An 8,360-nucleotide genomic window follows, 5' to 3' on the forward strand; every position below is an offset into this window, starting at 1 on the left:
AGCGATGTAGTGATGTAGTGATGTAGCAATGTAGCAACATGTAGTGATGTAGCAACATGTAGTGATGTATCAACATGTAGTGATGTAGTGATGTAGTGATGTAGCGATGTAACGATGTAGTGATGTAGCAAAGTAGCGATTTAGTGATGTAGCGATGTAGTGATGTAGCGATGTAGAGATGTAGCAATTTAGCGATTTAGTGATGTAGCGATGTAGCGATGTAGCGATGTAGCTATGTAGCCCCCAGGCAATATATTCGCGTTGTCTCGGTTTTTAGTGTCATTTTGCCCGTGAATCGTGAATAGTGGTCACGAAAGTCAAAAGGAGGTTCTCACAAACATGTTATAAGGATAGTGGTAAATCAAATGTTAATGTTTGGTCAGAAGATTAAAAAAACATGTAATGTGGATGGTAGTGAATCTTCTTGGTCATGAGGAGATTCCCACAAACATTTAATGTGTATAGTGGTCACGTAGAACTGTTTAGCCAAAGGAGAAAATCAAATATTTCGTTATTCGATTGGTTTTCTATATTGTAACTTAAGAAATGTGCACATTTCTTTTCGCAAAATTTTAAAATTTTTACTTTTCGAACCAAAATCAATTTCAAATATTCTACGACTAGACAATTAGCAATATCGTGAAACTATAATAGGTTACAGTGTTGCTAACTGCTACAGTTTTAGAAGCAGAAACAACTGATTTTGCTTCCTATTAGTCCTTATAACAATTCCCACACTGACTACATCTACAGGTTTTCCCCTCTTCTAACTGCATTCAAGCAATTTATAACTTTACAACGAAAATAATTGAGCAACTAATCGTGCGGCAGTCGATCTATGAAGGATATAGCTTCTATCTGATAGACTCTCGATTAGGCACGATTGGTAAGACCATTAGACGTGCGTGATCGACAGTGATAACCCCAAGAACGGTCCCGTGATCGACTCGGATTGATGTTTACATAAACTGAGATTGCTCCAACAAAAATCTTCTAGGACCAAAACGCTGTGATACACGTGAAAACGTGATCAAATGGAGTGGCGACACGGATTGACTGCTTTCGCTGTAGTTTTGTCGGCTGTGAAAAATTTTAGTTTATGAATATTGTGATTTTGTTGATGGTTAGACGTTGTAGGAGAATATATTGGTAAGACTCCCTTTGGTTTGTTCCGTACAAAAATCGGTTTACGCACATTTTTGTTATTATCAATCTGGTTTTTGAATAATCTACTAAACCTCATGATTTATTGAAAAATGCAAAGTTTTGGCGCTTTTCATATGCGTTAATGCTGCATCGTCAGCATTACAATTTGGTTTTAATTATCAGACACCGAACTGATTTTGACTTTCACACTTGTTGCATTGATTATTTACCCTACTTATACTACACGTATAACACGTATAATACTGATTAAAAACTTTCTTGTGATTTCATCAAAAGCGTCAAAAACTTAAATAAAACCCAACAATACTCCATCAGTGAACCTACTAACAAATTTCATCGAGATTTCAAAATCCACCAATGCTGTTAACAATGGTACATAAACATGTAGATATTTTTCGCTCTCCCACAACGAGAATGTAAAGTAAAATGAGAGGCAATAAAGAATTTGGACCCGGTTGTCCTGCGAAGCCCACGGACTTATCCTTGACTCTTGGCCAGGAACGCAGGATGTCTAGACGTCTTGTATCCTTGGCCAGGATCCTGCCAGGATCACTTCCGGCAAAGGTGACTTTCACGTGCTTGGCTTTGATTATAATGAATTATTGAGGGTTTGTAACGATTAAATCATGTTTATGTTTAACTCGTTGTTAGTTAACGAGTACTAAACTTTAAATATTATTGTGTATCACTTATCTACAATACTAAGACGTCACTAAGGGGTCAGTTAGTGTGCAATTTTTTCTAATTGCTTACCTCCAAATAGCATTGATGCTTGCTTGATAAAAATTAAAAAAGTCAACTCTTTAAGCTACCATTTCACTTTGGTAGGATATTTATAACCAAGGGTTCAACACTACAAAATAATACGTTATGATTTGAAACAATATTTTCATACCATGGATAATATCGTAAGAGATTATTAATTTTTCTTATAGAGTGATAATATTTTAATTGTGATTTACAGGTATGACATTTGCTTGAAAGTTGAAACACCAATGAAGACCGCATCAAATAATCTGGAATAGAATAATTTTCTTGATAAGTCTTTTCTTGCAACAGTTATTTGTCTTAGGCATTAATTAAATATAATGGTGAAAACGTAAATAATGTACATTGAAATGTTTTCTTGAACGTTTTATTTATATTTTGAGCTAATTAATATTTTACCCAAGTATTACTAAATCTATCGATTATTTTGAATGAATTATTTCTGTGACACCATGTCACCAGCGAAATTGTTTATATTTTAGTTATTTTATTTTTATTAATTTTATTTCAAAATTTATATATACTACATATAATGAATTTACCTTCAATTTACGTTACGTGTTTGCCAACACGGAATTACTGGTGGATTTACACAAAACTCTTTTAGTTTAGAAATCTGAAACTGTAAAGAATGATGATGAAATCCGGTATTTAAGCTTTTCAGGTTCTTTTACCAACCAAACGGTCTAATATTTGAAATATTTTCAATCATAGTTTAATTTATATTTACAATCCTAACAACCACAGATTGTTGTATAACTTGTCAGCCAAACATACAATTTTAGATACTTTTTAATCCACTAAGTTGGGGACTTTTGCAGAACCATATGAAAATATTTATCCCAGCCAACATAATATTGTGATCGACATTGTATCAAAGTAGTTATTGTTCTACTGGCATTGTCCTGTATCACGGATATCAGCGATACAATGGCTATAGAAACATAGGGCAAGGCTATCCCGCGACTTTTTATTCTGTCGTTCAATGTCATGTTCTAACCAATCGATATTTCGTTTGAAAAATCAATTCATCTATTTAACTTTTTCGATATACGTTCTTATTTTATCCAAAACGAGATGGCTGAAAGACACAAATTTAGTAATGGTAAAATATAGTTAGAAATCATGAATAATTAACGTTTTTTCTTATATATTCCTATTTAATTAGTCTCAACTGCAATCATCTTTGTTTATATGCTTCGTCTATGCTACCAATATTAAAATAAAAAATAGTTTTACCACACATTTGCGATGGTTTATTTGTTTATAAAACATTACTGGATTGTAATAGTAAGACGTATGATAATTAGATTTTTAATATTTTAAAATTTCCCTGAGAAAACTTTTTTGGCTTTAACAGCACCAGAGAAGAAGAAGAACCCCACGTGCACGTCGCTGCTGTAGTAATGCTCTGCACTACCGAACGAATCCACTCTCTCACCCATGTGTTATTACTGTACTGTACTACTAATATATTATTTACCTACGACCGTTTTTAAACTATCCGTTTCAGTCCAGTTCTAATTGAAAAGATTCACTTAACAGGATTTTTTACTTACTATCATCATTGTTTAATTTAAATAACGGACCAATGAGGTTCAAGGATTGAGAGAAAATAAGTAAAACTTTGCTTCGAGCTAATCAGCTGTTTGCCAATTTAATTGTTAATGATGGGTGCAATTAGTTGTTGGTTCAATGAGTCGTATTACTGTCAGTAACAATAAGAGGTTATAAACAAAAACACTCTCGAAGTTATGAGTAGTGATTGTTAGTAATTAAAAACTATCGTAGGTAAAGTAGTGTACGCAATTCACGCAAATAGTCTTCTAAAACTACTATTATAAGATTCAACGAGTACAAATAAGTGAAATTAATAAATTACTTTGCAATACAAATAAGGGAACGGGAACACGATTGGACCAGCATGTATTTTGATTTATTAAAAATGTCACATCCATTAATTCACTAACACCACTTAACCCACTTTCTTTTAATAATCTATTTACTGATTGAACAGAATTTTACTAATCACAAATCATTTTTTAAAACTTACAAAAAAAAATAATTTATGTTAAGCCTATATTTCAATAGGCAATACATCCTGAATACTGTTTAATACATTGTGAAAACGAATGGTTCATAAAATGGTAATTTCTCATGGGAGAAACTGGCCCTACGGTAAGTAAGAGATACGGAGATGGAGAATATAGGGGTGAAATGGGGTGTTTAAGGCAAATGTGAAGCAGTAAATCGTATCCCAAAGGTATTGCCAAGTTATTGAAAACCAGTGGTAAGTAGATTGGGCGTTGGCTAGGATTGGGTGTTCAGCAGGTCTATGCGGCGTTGCTGACGCCACCGATCCTAAATTTAAACTTTTCCATTCTAAGCTGCAACTTTAGTGCTATTCAAACAGGGAAATTTATAGATTTAAAACATCTTAAAATATTTGGAATATGTTAAAATCGTCCATCCTTTCCAGAGGGTGTTTACAGTGCTTTTGTATTAGTCAATGACATTGAAACGGTAATAATAATAAATTGATTTGTAATTTTATTATTACACATTCCACACATTTTGTTACCAACATTTGATTAACTGGGGTATTTTGTAGAAGATATTGGAGAAATGTACGAATTTGAAAGATTCCGGAAAAGTGAACTTGTAACTTAATTTAATTCTGAACATTTTTCAAGCTAATCTTTTATAATTTAACTGCAAACAATGGAAGTGGTTTTATATTAAACTGTACCATGATCAGCCAAAGTTTGCGTGTTTTTTTATTAATTCCCTTTGGTGTTTCCTATACACGATAAAAACACTATCTTTTGTGATTTCCAACCAAAATCAATGGCAAACAAATTCCGTGCCTGAATAAATATAATTAAATATATTTGAATTGGAATTGATTACAAGCAACTGATAACTTTTTCCTCGATATGGTTCTAAATTTCCTGTAAGCATCTAATGGAACTTTTGTTCGTATCTAATATGTTTCCTGCTGTAACGGAAAAGTATACTGTATTAACACGTAGACCGTTTTACAAATTGTTACGATGATTTCTTACGAAAACGATCGAACACAACAAAATTAATAATTGATAATTAAATATTTATAATTTTGTGTCATCTTACCAATGTAGTTCTCGTCTGAAATACCCGATCTTTTTGTTTATTTATGTTCACATAGCTTACATACTTAAATGGGTTTATAATATAACTCTAGAACCAAAGTAGGCATGCAAGTAAAGTTCCATACATAACACTTTTTTTAAACCTATGAGGACCAGCGTTAAAAGAAATTAACAAAAATTGGGCTTACGTTTATTTTAACCATCTTATCTAAAATACATCAACATGATATTTAAATGAACAACAATTATCATTCCCACCACAACCACGTGATGCAATACAACAACACAGGTGTGGTGATAGTTATAGCCACAACAACTATCGACCGATAACTGTTTTGCCGTTCATTACCACGACGAGGCGGAAATGTTCGCAGTTGTTTATTTAATCACGTGACTCCGTGTCCAAGGTTCGTGACGTCACAGCCACAGCCTTATCAATATTAATGAGCAGACAGCTGACGTCACCGTCATATCAAACGTCTACATGATTAATCCTGTGAAAATATTTACAGTGAAATAGGTATGGGAAAGAGGTTTTTTAGGAACTTAATGCACATTTTCTCGTCACATTTTTTACATTGGGATAAATACTTCAAAATTATGAACAATTAAATAAAGTTAAAAGTATTGCAGTCTGTAACGATTAAAACCTCTTAACTTCGTCGTTCTCCCGAAATCACCCCTATACATAAGATAAATAAAATGCATAGTCTACTGTAAAAATCTTCTTTTAGTTTGTGTGTTCAGTATAAGTTTATACTTTTGGGGATACCATGCAAATTAACTAACCTTCACTAGAAATTTCAATAACCAATTTCTTTTACAATCCAAAAATACTCTTTAAATTCCAATTCAATTCGTAGAAATATAAAACTATGGAGATAGTTACAACAGAGTAGATAGCTGTAAATAGTTATACAAATTCGACTTATATAATTGATAATCAAAATTATACGAAGCCACTAACAAGTTCAAACTACTAAGAGTCTTCTAGGGTTATATGAAAACATTTCCTATTTTGCACTATTTTATCGGTCCAATTGAAAGACAAGTAACAATCTGGCAGATTTAAAGATATTTACGACGCCATTCAAACTTTTATAAAGCAAGCAATCTTTGAGTCGTTTTGAAATTCAAATCTCTAGCCTGGTAATATGCATGACGACTGATTGTGTCATTACATTTCTCGAAGGGGAATATACGGCTACTCTACCATTGGGGTACTTTGCATTATGTCTATTTACTACGATCCTAGGTGCATTAAAATGTCAACATGTTTTTAAGGGGAGTAGTGCGCGAATACCGCTCCCATGTTATTCTTATGGGAAAACATGTATGCATTTATTTTTAAAACCGTTAGAGATATTGACTTAATTTTTTTTTATATTCATTCCTTAGATTGTTTTCTATGATTTCATGCTATATAAACAAGAAATTAGGTCTAGATTTTTATATATAAAATTAAATAAAAATTGCTAATTTTTAATTTTTTTTTTATAATAAACAATTTATTTTTAAAGTAAAATTAATGGTAACATTCTAAAAATGCATAAAACTATTCACCATGGTAACAGGAAGTATTGTGTAAAATTTGGGCTTGATGAGTTAAGTAGTTTTCTTTAGAAAACTTATAAAAACTAACTTTCGGATATTCACATTTGAACCCTTGAAGGGCAGGCTCAGTAAAATCCTGAAGTATACTTGTATACTGAGAGTATACTGAAGTATACTCTTTCAAAAATCCGGGGAAATTATTTTTATTTACAATATTAGACTATGGGTACTCAAATTGTTCAGTTTTTTAACCTAAATGCAAATATGCAGTTTGATTGAAGATAAGATTATTACAAGCTTAGCAAATCAGGAAAACCCGGGAAAATGGGTGGTTTTCTTAATTTATCTTAATGGAGGATTAAAGATTCCTTCTTATGTAAGAAAATATCCAAAGTATAAAGTGTTATATATTTTCTTAAACAGCACAAAATACACAATATCTTGTCATAATTTAGTAAAAGTTAATTATTTGAGCATTTTCACGTACTGCTACCCTTAAAATTGTAAAATTTAAGTATACAGTATATTTAAATAACGTGAATTTTTATGAATTCTTACATTGCCTACTACAAGAAAGGTAATGAAGTGTGAATCTTAAATATCTTTTTGTATGTATCCATTAACCGTACAAAGACACTTCAATATACAAAATTGCTTTCTCAAATGGTGTTGGAGAGAATTTAGGAGATTCTATGTTTTAAGGGTAAACAATTAGAAAAACCAATTTTACCCCACAAAACCCCGTTCCCATAGTCCAATCATGCTGGTTCACGAACTCCTTGAATAAATTCAGGTATACACGTTTGTGCCAAATGTCATGGAAATCGGACTAATTTTACTCTAGTTATCGTGCTAACGGACACATATTTTAGATTATAATACATACATATTACTATATTTATATTATTTGAAACGAAATGTTTTTTTGGCTTCTGTAGGCAAAAAAAAGTAAATTGGTCCCGGGTCTAGGCCTTACCATGATACCTATGGTATCACTTGCACAGTCCATTTTAGCGATCATGTAACTTGAAAAGAACTACTTTTAACAATTTAAAGTTCAGAGGAAAATATACATTGAAAGCATATCTAGTTTTCTGAATAAATTATTATTGTGCCGAAAGTCAGTTATAAATGCAAATTTCTAAAGGTTACTGTCGTTACTGTATAAATGAAAATGGAATGCGTTATGTACTTCAAATGTATTCTACTCTTATGGCCAATATCCAAAGTGCACGCTAGTGAAATTTATACAGTACAGTACTATTACTATATCAAGTAGAATGGGGTCTTATTAAACTTCCAGTCCCTAACATACGTTGTTAAATATTTTATTTTATAAAGTCATATATTTTGTTAACAATCTTTTTTTGATTTCCCCCATCATGGTCTTAAGTTTATGTGAATCCTGGCTGTTGCTACGCACTTAAAATACTTATAAAGAAAATTATTTAATTGAACTCAGTTCAGTAAAAAATTTTTATTTTAAGGGTTGGAAAAAAGCGCTTTTAGTGCATATACCGCAATTTGCATTATGAACCAATTTACCACGTAAAAGAATAATAATGAATTATTTCGTCAGAAAGAAATTTGGATAAAAGGTAAAATATTTACATATTTGGAAATTATTTATTTTGATAAACGATTAATTCACACAGTCAAATCTATTGTTTTCAAAAGTAATAAACCTTGTGCTGAAATTATTTTTCATTTTATTTTAAAAATTGTAAACTTTTTTACTTT

Source organism: Macrosteles quadrilineatus, unplaced genomic scaffold, assembly GCF_028750875.1.
Source record: "Macrosteles quadrilineatus isolate MER2022 unplaced genomic scaffold, UCM_ALF_1.0 Scaffold_6__1_contigs__length_79288215, whole genome shotgun sequence".
Taxonomy (NCBI): Eukaryota; Metazoa; Arthropoda; class Insecta; order Hemiptera; family Cicadellidae; genus Macrosteles; species Macrosteles quadrilineatus.